Here is a 13,737-nt window from a genome sequence, read left to right as displayed (position 1 = left end):
GTATAGGTGTTAGATGAATTAACCCAGTCCTTCGCTCTGTTGGTCTCAGTCCCTCTGACGAAACGGAGTGGCCTATAAATGTTACTTCCTGTTGTCATAAGTGGCATTTTCGGTGTTCAGTGTTACACCTAACCATTCCATGGTGGTAAAAATCTGTTTAAGGTGATATTCGCGTTCATGTGGCGAAGAAGAAGAAATCAGAACACTGTCCAGAAATGGGAAGCAAAATGAGAGTTTGCGCAGTGTAGAGTTGAATCTCTGCTTCGTTTGTAGCGAATTTTTCAGTCCAAGTGGCATGTATAAAAATCCAAATAACTCAAAGGGGGTTACAATAGCGGATTTATGAGTGTCATCTATTTCCACTGGCATTTGCAAGTATGTCTTCTTCAATCATATGACGCTGAAAACAGAGGGATCCGATGGTGAACGGGCAAAACCTTGGATGTTGGATACCAGATATCGATCAGGGATGGTTTTGGAACTGAGGGTTCCTGCACATATGAAATGTGCCATACTTTTCGGGGGCCAATTTATCAATGAAGCCCAAGGGTTGTTCGAGGGGTAGACCATGTCCTTAGTTATTAATTAATCTACAGACGCTTCAGTGATCAGTAACTTTTCAGAAAGAAGGCACTGTGCCATGTAGGAGACAGGATGTCCCTCTGTGGTTTCAGTTCAGTGGTTTGTGCTACCCTTAATGTCGTGGTGACTTAAGGGCTGGTACACACTAAATGTACATGTGGTGGAGTCAGTGTCACCGCTTGCACTGTTACAGATAGCACTGTCACTATCCTGTATGCAATTCGTTGGTTCAAAAACGAGATAGTTTCAATGGGAAGGCAAACTAGACTGCAGTATGTCTAACAGATTTATCCAGTGTTGGCTGGTGTTTTCACAGCACTTCTCCAGAAGCAGCCTGTATTCACGTTGTCTGAAGTGTCTATCAAATTCAGATTCAGTAAAGCCTGAGTCAGTAATTCGTCGAGGTGAGCATACTAGTTGTTACTGCCAGGGTTGTGGATGAAGTTCTGTACTCTGTTTTGCAGGTCCTCCACATTATGTTGGATGTCCTTGAGGCTGAAATTCTGCGAAGTTAGGCTCTCCACCTTGGCGGGAGGTCGAGGTAACAATGATAGGAACTGATAATCAGAGTCGCTTGCATAGTGACGTCTGTAATAATGAACTCCATTATTGTAAAGGCAGACGTTCTACTCTGTAGTGCTCTGTTCCATTGTTCATGTCCACTAGAAAACCTGTCCATTACTGAAATCAATGTTATGTACAGTAGTACCATACGTTACAATGATTGATCCAGTCACCACCCTGGGTAGTGGTGAAGTATCTGTGATCAGTTGAGTAGCAGAAGGAGCTGGAAGAGTGCTGAGTTTGGAAGATGATTCACCAGGAAATGCTGCTTAGTATGCTGGTCACGTAAACACAGATAATGGGACCAAACACGTTTGGTTCACACCGGTGATTCTACTGCATGCTTTAGCAGTGTCACAACCACTGACACTTGGTGAAGGTCACAGATGACGTTTGGGTGACTGCAGAAATGATCGCATATGCAGGTAGTAGTGCCAGAGTGTGCATGGAAACAACAGTTATGTGCAATCTGTTGGTTGCTCTCCATACTCCAAACGGTGGAACATGCCTGATGGCTTGTTGTCAGCTGATCATGGTGTATCTCAGTCACCAGAGGATGAGGACCTGACTCACATTTGTAGTATCAGACATTTCTGCATGTGCCGTCTACTTTTCGTGCGGCAAGGACAAGATGGCTGCCAATTCTCTGTGCATGGCGTGTAGGTGTGCACTGGAAGTGATCAGATGTATTTGGTAGTCATCAGCCACGTCGATACACAAGACAGCTGCCAAAATTCATTAACTTAAGTGGCTTGAAAGGTAACAGGCAAATCTTGAGAGATAACACTCAAACAGCTACAATAGTAATCGTATTTAAAACAATAAAGATTAACTTTCTTGAAAGGGGCAAAATCTCAGAGCTACAGAAGTTAATTCCCCAAATGAACCAAGAGTCACTGGGCCACTAGCATTTGCTTACCACGAAAACTAAACTAAACTCTGTCCGAACAGATGTTGGAAGACCCAACGGCACCGATCGGCCGCCATGTCATCCTCAGACCACAGGCGTTACTGGATGCGGATATAGAGGGGCATGTGGTCAGCACACCACTCTCCCAGCCATATGTCAGTTTTCGAGACCGGAGCTGCTACTTCTCAGTCAAGTAGCTCCTCAGTTTGCCTCACAAGGGCTGAGTGCTTGCCAACAGCGCTCAGCAAACCAGATGGTCACCCATCCAAGTTCTAGCCCAGCCTGACAGTGCTTAACTTCAGTGACCTGACGGGAACCGGTGTTACCACTGCAGAAAGGCCGTTGGCATTTGCTTACCACAGGCATAGACAATTTATGGTCGTTACATCAGTCAGAGAAGCAACAACTTCCAGCACAAATAAGACTCAGTTTAGTTCTCAGAGGTCACTAACACATGTATCAGTATAGAATACATGACAATTAATTACAGGCACGGCTGAAAAAATAAGTAGATATTGAACAAGTTGTAATTAAAAGAAATTTTAAAACACACAAATACAGTACTCAGATAATGCCAAACAGAGTGATGGGGAACCATAGGCAATCCAGCATAGTGGGAGCAACTTTAGCATGGGAGCACATGTGTAAATCAAATAGCAAGTACCTTACCCCTAAAGGGCAGAACAGACTGTGCCAGAAAACTAACAGCACTCCAACACTCACATCAGCAACTATGCCAGGTTAATATAGGGTAAACTGGCTGTGTCGACATTAGGCCCAAGCATTGCTGACCGACACCACTCTATCGACCACAAGCTGATTAGACAACCATGGGCGTGTAAGCTCCATGATCATCTCATTGTACATCACATGTGCCTCTTCTCTCTCCCTTGTTGACTGCGGCTGAATGACTGCCCATGTGTTCAACAAGCTGCTCCAAGGAACTACAACTGAAGACCCAACTAACAGGCAACTGAAGCGCCACCTAGCGACTGAACAGAGACAGATCGAATCAGTAAGCAAAGGTGTAAAAACTTAGAATGAGCAAACATGCCTCAGGAAGATTGCACTGAATGTTGCCATATGGTGTCAGCAAGAGCAAGAATGCACATGGGACGGGTTTGATAGTCATTGACACTCGCATTTTAGTTCTTAAGTGGTTCCATGCAGTTTGGTGCAATATGCAATCCTTGGGACACATAATCCAGATTGACGAATGGCTGTAATAGCTTCTGATGCACTTTGAGATCCATTGTCTCAGCAATAAGCGTTATGGCATGTTCACTGGTTTCGAACAAAACAAACCGTTGTGACAAGTCACCAGTGTAGGAATTCGTGTGGCAGTGATTACGAATGATATTCAAGTACTGATGCCATGAATCATACAAATATAAACTAATACTTAATTAACTCTTGTGCACACAATGTAATGAGAGTACACTTTACACTGTTGCATCACACGTCAGAACAATGGTGGAACAGCACATAAAAGACAATCATTTCCAAAGAGGCTCATTTGTTCATTGTTTTTTGTGTTGACATTGGTGATCACTATTGATATTAGCAGTCGACGACACAACAACCTTTTACACACTATAGTCATAGACTTCTTCTATGGAATGGAAGCACTTGTCGGGGAGAAACTTTTTCAGTTTGTTTTCAAATTTTGTTTTTCTGTCTGTCAGACATTTTATATCATTGGATAAGTGATCAAAACTTTTGGTTGCAACATTGAACTGTAGTGGATTGTTTACAACTAACTTCATGATTGAATGAATATAATGTGAAGCAGCACTCAAATAGGCCCACTCATTAAGCTTATATGAATGGCTTATTTCAATGGTGGTACAAGTCCATTACATCCACTTTTCTGCCTATAATGCTTCTGCAATTAATGATCCGAACAGAAAGAAAGGTTCACCTCTAGCAAGAAGCCTTATGCTTGGATATTTCTGGTATCTCAACTGCAGACTTTTCAACACTCATTTAACTATAGGACTCTGTATCTCACAATGAACAAAAGTGGACTTGTACCAGTATTGAAATAAGACCTTCACATCTACAAGACGATCATTGGTGAGAACCACATATTATTCTTATAGTACATTTTTGGGCAACGAAGACTTTCTTTCTTAAAGATCACTTATCTCAGAACATTATTCCAAGTGACATTACTGAATGAAATTATGAAAAATATGTTAACTTACTGGTTTGTCTTTTCCAAAGATTTGCTATGATTTTAAGTGCAAATGTAAATGAACTAAGTTGGTTTAGGAGTTCCAAAATGCTGTTTTTTCAGTCAAAATTCTCATCTGTATGGACACATGAGAATTTTGAAGTTTCCACACTATTTGACATTACACTTATCATTGGGTTAGTATCTCTACATGTGCAGAACTGAATATGTTGTGTCTTTTTAAAAATTGAACATCAGTTCATTTGCAGAAAACCAGTGAATGATAATTTTAAGAACACTGTTTACAAATTCTTCTGTTACTGTATCCATGCTTGGATTGATTACAATACTAATGTCATCTACAAAAATAACTAATTCTGTTTTTTATATTAGATGGAATATTGTTTATGTATATGAGGAACAAGAGCAGATCTAAGGTTGAGCCTTGAGGAATCCATGTGATTTCTCTTCAGTCAGAATAATGTCCCTGAACTACACTGGTAAGAATTACTAATTACAACATTCTGAATTCTTTTGGTTGGATATGATGTTATCTATTTGTTGGCTATGCCATCAGTCACATGCTCCTCAGTTAATCTAGGAGAATACTGTGTGACTCACAGAGTCAAACGCCATAGATAGGTCATAGAAAATACCAACCAGCGCTATTTCTTTATTTAATGCTTGTAAAATTTGGTGAGTGAACATGTAAATCAAGTTCTCACTATGGCAACTCTTCTGAACTCCAAACTGTGAGTTAATGGTTCAAATGGTTCAAATGGCTCTGAGCACTATGGGACTTAACATCTGAGGTCATCAGTCCCCTAGAACTTAGAACTACTTAAACCTAACTAACCTAAGGACATCACACACATCAATGCCCAAGGCAGGCTTCGAACCTGCGACCGTAGCAGTCGAGCGGTTCCAGACTGTAGCACCTAGAACTGCTCAGCCACTCCAGTCGGCTGTGAGTTAATGAGGATATTGTTGCTGCTAAGGTGAGATACTATTCTAGAAGACACCACCTTCTCAAAAGTTTTGGAAAATGATTCCAGTAGTGAAACAGGTTGATAGTTATTGATGTCTCTCACATCACCTTTCTTATAGAAGGCTTTAACAGCAGCATATTTCAGTCTCCTTGGAAAAGTGCTTTGAGGTAGTGGTGCATTACATATTTTACATGTGACTGTGCTTATTACATGAGAAAAATCTTTTTTGATGGAGAATATATAATTTTCCCATTTTCAGAAGGAGAAGTCGGTGACACATTCTTAAGACTGAATTTTAAGAGAGTTTCTTTTTCATAAAGATGTGATTTGCTCTTGAACTGTTTCTACCTATATTTTCTATTGTATTTAAGAAATGGTTACTAAACATATTTGCCTTGACTTATCATTTCTAGCCCTTTCCTTCAATTCAGTAATGATCTTATTCTGTTCTTTGGCCACTTGTCCTGTCTCTCTTATCACTATATTCTGTATAGCCTTGAGTCTGTTGTTGGCAGTACTGATTTCTGATACTGATTTTTAACAGGGTTTCTTTAGTAATTTTAATAGCTTTTATAGTGTGGAACTACTGCAGAATCTCTATTTCTTCCTTTCACTGTATATTTTGATCCTTCTGGTGACCTTTAGTTTTTTAAATGGCTGTTTCATATCCTTTGTGATTAGCTTATGTGGAAAGCTATTTTAAAATGAGGCATCCAGAAGAAAACTGTGGTAAATCAAATTCTTCTTGTAAATGAATTGTTGGTGGATTAAAGAAAAAAGTAGATTATCACAAAAGTAAAGTAAAAAATAATGTTACCATTTTTCACCAAGAAGAATAAAGTAGATGAGCTCCTGGTTTGTTTAGATGACATTGAATCTGATTATGTAATAGATATACTGTGCCTGTCTGAGCATCACATTGTATCTGATATGGAAAAGGTAAATATCAGTGGTTATAAACTAGCTGCACATATAAGTAGAGAGAATAAGGTGAGAGGAGGAGTTGCCATATATGTCAAAAGTTGTCACTGTGTAAGAAGCTTAGATATAAGGAAGTTTTGTCTAGCGCAACATATAGAAGCATGTGCCTGTCAACTTAAACTGAAAGAGGGTTCTTTTATAATTGTAACGGTATATAGGTCCCCTTCAGGAAACTTTCATTTATTCCTGGAAAACTTGGATGCCTTGTTGTGCTATCTGTCAGACATGGGAAAGCAAATTAGTATTTGTGGGGACTTCAATGTTAAGTGAAAGAGTGTAATAGGAAGAATGACCTGTAAGTCTTGCTCGGTTCTTTCAATTTGACATCTGTCATTGATTTTCCTACTCAGGTAGTAAAGGACAGCAGCACATTGATAGATAACACTTTTATAGACCAAGGTAAGTTTAAAAACATAAATTCTTGTCCTTTTGAGAATGGCCTTTCTGATCATGGTGCTCAGCAAGTTACAGTGTATGACATAGCTTCATTCAGTAATTCAAAACTACCCTCCAAAGTTGTGCATTCAATACTGACTCAACAATTAGAAATTTCAGGGAAAATCTTCAGCAGTTAGACTGGGATGAGGTGTACAAGGAACCCAATGCTAATTTAAAATATAACTTATTTCATGATACACTTGCAAGAGAATTTGAATTTGAGCAGTTAGACTGGGATGAGGTGTACAAGTAATCCAATGCTAATTTAAAATATAACTTATTTCATGATACACTTGCAAGAGAATTTGAAGTTAAAACTAATTATAAGAAACCATGCAAAAAACCTTGGCTTACTTCAGAAATAAAAGTATATTGTAACCACAAAAGGGAGCGGTATCTAACAACAAGAAAGAGTAATGACCCAGAAACAGCCAAATATTATAAAAACTACTGTGCTACATTAAGAAATGTTATTAAAAAGTCCAGAAGCATGTGCATCATGTCTGAGATTAATACCTCTGATAACAAAATCAAAACAATTTGGAATATTATTGTAAGGGAGACAGGGCAACCAAGAGTACAGGATGATGGCATTACCATCAAAGCGATTGGAAACTTGACAAACAACAAGCCGGAAGTCGAAAACATTTTGAATAATCATTTTTTAAATGTGTAGCTGCTGTACACGAGCTGTGCCGGTGAATGCTGCAGGTCTGCTTTGACTGCCAGTCACAAGCCTAAGAGGATGAGCAGTAACGCATTTGACCATGTAGGGCCAGCACGCATTAGCACCATCTTGAAGGTATGGTGGAACCTCTTCATCATATCATGGCTAGCTGGAGGTGTGTATGTGGGAGCAGCCACATAGGTATAGGGTTTCCTGGATAAAGATGCCGTAAAATATTTGCCCTTTATGGTAGCGATATTGTGCAGTGTGCTGAACTTTGCAATCCAACCACCTAGAGTGAGCTTTGCAACTATAGCTGTCATGTTACCTTCAACTAAGATGAGCTCCCATGATCAGGTAATATGGTCCACTAAGGTTACCAGGTTATTGGCATGGAACCTCATGCCCAGTGCTTCAAGTGCCAGGACGAGGGCCAGTCGCCAAGTATTGCTGCAATACAACAGGGTGTGTCAAGTTCTCCGGCGAGCACGACAGCTGCGCGCATACAACTGCGGCAGAGAAGTGCTGCCAGCTTGCGGCCGGTGTTGTGAACTGCATGTCGCCAGCTGGCACGGCTGTCTATCTTTTTCAAGCCAGAGCTATGCCAGAGGCGGCGAGACGGCCGTGGCCGCCCCGATGCAGCGGAGAAGATGGCAATGACGATGGGCACAGACCAGCCCAGCTCAGCTGAGGGACAGTTCAGAAGTGGGGGACGAACGCCCAGTGGCAGAAGGATGGGATGGATCTCGCGCTCCCAAGAAGAACAGTGGTGTCGACTTCCGCACTGCAGTGGAAGAAGCCACAGTGGCTCTCAAAGCCATCATGATGGCCGCCTTCGCACCACCCTGGCTGCAGAGAAGGGCGGGGCCTTGAGGCAACAGCGTGTAGCCTTGTCCAAGGCCGGTGATAAGCTGTAGGGGTGCAAACTCCGGCAAACGCAACTGCTCTCACGAAGAAGAGCATTAGGGTGCCTGTCTCTGCGTCCGCCCCAGCAGCACCGCAGGAGGAGGGCGTCAAGAAGACATCAGTCGCCTCAGCAGCAACAGCAATGATGCCAAAACCCACTGGGTGACGAGCACAAAGGAAGGAGAAGACAAGAAAGCAGCGTACATTTTCCATGCGAGAGAGAACGGCCTGCAGTTCTGTGACGAATCTGCAGCACAGTACGCCAAGCGAGCAGAGCTGGTCAAGGAGCAGCTGCAGAAAAACTGTTCCACGCAATAAATAAGAGACGACCACCAACAGGGAGCTGCCGTCCTTCAACTTCAGCCTAATGATGCTGTGCGAAGTTGCTAACGACAAGGTGCAGCAGAGGGCTCAACGCAGCAGACTGTACTGTCGCACCAGACTCCTTTCACTGTATTGACCTATGGTTCTGACATGTTATCGATGCATGGTACCCATTACTAACAAAACCTACCTTGCATGACTAGTCGCAGGCAACAAGTAATCCGCTATTGCTCTTAGTACCTGACCCTGTTATCGCAGAAGTTTTTTTCCCTTGGCACTTGAATTGGCACTTTTTCTCCTCTGTCCTTCAAACCACTAGCCTTCGTTCAATTTCCGACCCAATCTATCTCCAGATGAGTGTGCATTAATGTTTAACCTTAAGCAGATGTATGCAAACAATGCAGTGCTCACATCCTATGAGATGTCACTTAGTGAACACTAACCTTTATGCAGAGACAGCAGTGGACTTTTTGTGTTGGCCAACATGCTGGCGTGGGCATGGAGGGGCTCCACCTCTTTATAAAAGAAAATGTAACAGAATCCACTGGAGCAGGAAAGGGGGCCCACAAGTTCCATATGTACACGCCCAAATCTGGCTGAAGGTATGATGAATGATCCTTGTGGACCGATGGTGAGGTGGCCAGTTTTACTCTGCTGACACCTGCTACACTGCTTTGCCCATGTGTGACAATCTCTATCAGTCCTGTCCTTGTTCCTCCATTAGCGTATCTAATTCCTTGTCCAACTCTTGTGCTTCTATGATGTGATCCCATCGTACTGCTATAATTTTGGTTCAATTTCTGGACAAATAATTGTCGACAGTGTTCTTTCTGCTCTCACTTGGTGGTCATCAGTGGTTAACCGGGAAATGAAGTCCACCTGTCTGGTTTCTCAGGGCGAGCCCTTGAGTGATCCTTTTTTGAATAGTGCTGTGGTTTGAGTGTGGTCTATGAAAACTGCGAATTCTGTGCTTTCCATACAGTCACAGAAATGCTTGACAGCCATGTAGATTTTTACAGTTCCCAATCTATTATGCTCAAGTTCTTTGGTTCTCTATTAATATTGAGGAGAGGAATGCCAAGGACTGCCATGTGCTGTCAATGTGCTGTTGTAAGATGGCGGCAACTGCCTCTTAGCTTTCATCTAACACAATGGTCATAGGCGTCTTTCTTTTGCAAATGACTCATTACTACCATCCATGTGGCATACTCCTTCACTGACTCAAATGCCACAGTTGCTTCCACATTTCAAGCACCCTCCTCATATCTGCTGTGATTTTTCCTTTAACCTGTCTGGTCAAGGTCAGTGGTGCTAGCAGATGCGCCACATGTGACAGGTGGCGACGGTAGTATTTAACCATTCCCCAAAATCTTCTAAATGCCGTGAATGTCCTTGGTCATGTTCCTTGCTGGGTCGCCCTAACTCGTTCTGGGAGTGGTAGGACACCTGACGTCGACATCTCAAACCCTAACAAGTTCACGCTACATTGCCCAAAAATGCACTTATGTTTATTCACCACAACCCATGCGTACTAGAGTCACTCAGAAAGTTGTAGAAGGTGCTAAGTATCCTGTGACAGAGAGCGAAAAAAAAAACAGGGATATCGTCCATATAACAGTATACCCCTCCATGCTGTGTAGTCCTTGGTGGGGGAAACCCTGTCATGTCTGGACAGGATGTTTTACACCATGTGGCAGATGCGAATACTCATGTCTACTGGAGCAAAGAAATTGTGTCTTCGCACATGCACAGTTGGCAATGCTAAAAGCTGTCGCACCCACCAATTCACCGTTCATGTCTTTTATGTGTGGAATGGGGAACCTGTAAGTGATGGTACTGCCATTCAGTAGCTGGTAATCTCGACTCAGTATCCATGACGAGACTCTTTTAGGCCCCATGTGTAAGGGGGGGGGGCCATTGGCTGTGTGAGGGATGCATATTTCCATCCTTAACCTATGTATCAGTGTCTGCTTCAGCTGCAGTCAACTTCTTAGGTGTGAGGTGATAAGGTCTTAAAGCTACTGTTTGTCCTGGTGCCATTTGGATAAAGTGCTGTGTTTTTGGTCTTCTTTCAAGTTCGTCGGTTGGTGGAGTGGTGAGGCTAGGGAATTCTTTCAGGATCCTTTGGAATTCGTTCTGTTGCAACATGCTTACAACAGCAGCTTGGGGCATTGGGACTCCTCAGATATCCACAAGTACATGGTAATGATATAGGTTGTCTGGACCAAATATTAAGTTCTTCCATGGCTGTTCCTTTACGCCAATATCAAGGTTCAGTTTCTTCTCGCCATGTGTTGGAATGTATGTGTTGTTAGCTGCTGTGATGTGGAATGAGGTGCCCTTACTGTTGTGTTGAAAAATTGTCCTTGGTAGAACCCTGACATCAGATCCTGCATCCACTAAAAACTTCAAATGGGACGTTTTATTCGTAATGAAGTGTTATTTTGATGTTGTTTATGACCAAGTGAAACGAATACGGAAGTGTCCAGCGGCTACAGCATTGCCCAATGTGTGGTGTCTTCGAAACTAAAGGTTTCAGAACCAGGTATGGCAGTAATGTAATTTCAGCACTTATGAATAATGTCTGCACCTGGAAGTAGATTGTTTTTGTAGGTTCTGGGACACTAGGACAATTTTATAAAAATAAAAAATCTCTCATGACTGTGTCACTCATGATTTTCTTATTTATCACAAAATTGTCCTAATCTCCCAGAAACTAGAAAAACAATCTACTATCCCTTTTACCTAATAATAATATAATATAATAAAATAATAACTATAATAAAAATCATTTATTTAACATACATTTCCCATACAGGAATGTAATGTCATTAAATAAATTAAAGAATTAACTATTATTTTAAAAACGATTCTTAAAAAAGACATTTTCACATCATTTTCTTAGCCCCAAAAATTGTCCTATTTTCGACTTTCGTGAAAAACGTGTTTTTTAAAATTATATTAACGAATAAGTATATACATTTATTTACTTTCTGCTTTAGCAGCAATAGGATTATTATGAGTTGTTGTTTGTAAATGTTTATTGAAGGAAGATTTATTTATAGTTTTACCACATTTACTAGTAACAAATAATTAAATTATGTTAATTAACAAAAGTAAATTTTAGTAAATTATAAATGGACAACAATAAGAAAATAAAAGATGAATTAGTTAACAACGGTAAATTGTGTTGTTTATATAAGTAAATTGTGTAAGTTAACAAAAGTAAATTTTAGTAAATTACAAATGATCAACAAAAAATAAAAAAAAATGAATTAGTTAAAAAAGTACATTATTTTAAAAATTTCGCATTGTGAATGTAAGTAAATTATATTAGAATGTATTAGTTAACAAAAGTTAATTTTATTAATAATGAAATGGACTACAAAAAATGGACAACACTACTATTTTTATGTGTATTAAATGGAGAACATAGAGCAAAAGAAATGTACTAAATGCTATATAGTTAAAGACATTACAGAATATGGAACAAAGTTAGATAAACCAAGATCAATTTGTAAAAAGTGTATAAATAATGATCAACTTAATAGATATTATTCAAACAAAAAAATTAATAACAATAACACATTGAACAGTACAAATGATGTAAAAAAGTGTACTAAATAGGAAACAGTAAAAAGTGTAACAGAATATGGAAAAAATTGGGTAAACCTAGATCAATTTGTAAAAAATGTTTAAATAATGATTGTATTAGCAGATATTCTATTAAAATGGCTACTATGCTGAATAGTATGGAAGAAATGCAGGACAGAAACAAACAAAATGAACAGAATTGTATGGACAACAAAGAACAAAATGAACAAATTTGTATGGACAACAACAGTTTAAAAATATGCAATTTATGTAATATTAAAAAGAATTTAGATTGTTTTGCAAAAAATCATGGAAAGATACTATCAACTTGTAAAGATTGTAAAAAATTAAGAAGGTCAGAAAATAAAAAAACTAAAATAGATTACCCAAATCTAGGTTTTTTTGTTGTGGTATAATTCCCAGTTGTCTACCAGAAAATGAACACTTTAATGTGAAAATGAAAACTTTAAGAAATTTATTGTTGAGATTTTAGAATATAATCAAACACATAAGCTTTTAAACATGTTGATGAAGATGATAAAAAATTATTAGAAAATCTTAGTCCATACAATTTGGATTATCTAATGTATATTAAAAAAACACTATATTCGTAAATAAATACATCTGTTTCCATAATTATGTAAATAAATACATGTTTCCTCAGTTAGGTAAATAAATAATTAATTTACTTAGTTATACACTCCTGGAAATGGAAAAAAGAACACATTGACACCGGTGTGTCAGACCCACCATACTTGCTCCGGACACTGCGAGAGGGCTGTACAAGCAATGATCACACGCACGGCACAGCGGACACACCAGGAACCGCGGTGTTGGCCGTCGAATGGCGCTAGCTGCGCAGCATTTGTGCACCGCCGCCGTCAGTGTCAGCCAGTTTGCCGTGGCATACGGAGCTCCATCGCAGTCTTTAACACTGGTAGCATGCCGCGACAGCGTGGACGTGAACCGTATGTGCAGTTGACGGACTTTGAGCGAGGGCGTATAGTGGGCATGCGGGAGGCCGGGTGGACGTACCGCCGAATTGCTCAACACGTGGGGCGTGAGGTCTCCACAGTACATCGATGTTGTCGCCAGTGGTCGGCGGAAGGTGCACGTGCCCGTCGACCTGGGACCGGACCGCAGCGACGCACGGATGCACGCCAAGACCGTAGGATCCTACGCAGTGCCGTAGGGGACCGCACCGCCACTTCCCAGCAAATTAGGGACACTGTTGCTCCTGGGGTATCGGCGAGGACCATTTGCAACCGTCTCCATGAAGCTGGGCTACGGTCCCGCACACCGTTAGGCCGTCTTCCGCTCACGCCCCAACATCGTGCAGCCCGCCTCCAGTGGTGTCGCGACAGGCGTGAATGGAGGGACGAATGGAGACGTGTCGTCTTCAGCGATGAGAGTCGCTTCTGCCTTGGTGCCAATGATGGTCGTATGCGTGTTTGGCGCCGTGCAGGTGAGCGCCACAATCAGGACTGCATACGACCGAGGCACACAGGGCCAACACCCGGCATCATGGTGTGGGGCGCGATCTCCTACACTGGCCGTACACCACTGGTGATCGTCGAGGGGACACTGAATAGTGCACGGTACATCC

General features: G+C 41.1%; 1 pseudogene; it reads right to left on the bottom strand.

Moving 5' to 3' along the window:
* Nucleotides 1-2,285: 2,285 nt before the first annotated feature.
* On the bottom strand, nucleotides 2,286-2,403 carry LOC126195846 (5S ribosomal RNA; annotated as a pseudogene).
* Between the last annotated feature and the right edge of the window lie 11,334 nt (nucleotides 2,404-13,737).

The sequence above is a fragment of the Schistocerca nitens genome, chromosome 7, assembly GCF_023898315.1.
Source record: "Schistocerca nitens isolate TAMUIC-IGC-003100 chromosome 7, iqSchNite1.1, whole genome shotgun sequence".
Lineage (NCBI taxonomy): Eukaryota > Metazoa > Arthropoda > Insecta > Orthoptera > Acrididae > Schistocerca > Schistocerca nitens.
The sequence above is the reverse complement of the archived record's forward strand: the minus strand, read 5'-3'. Positions and strand labels throughout refer to the sequence as shown.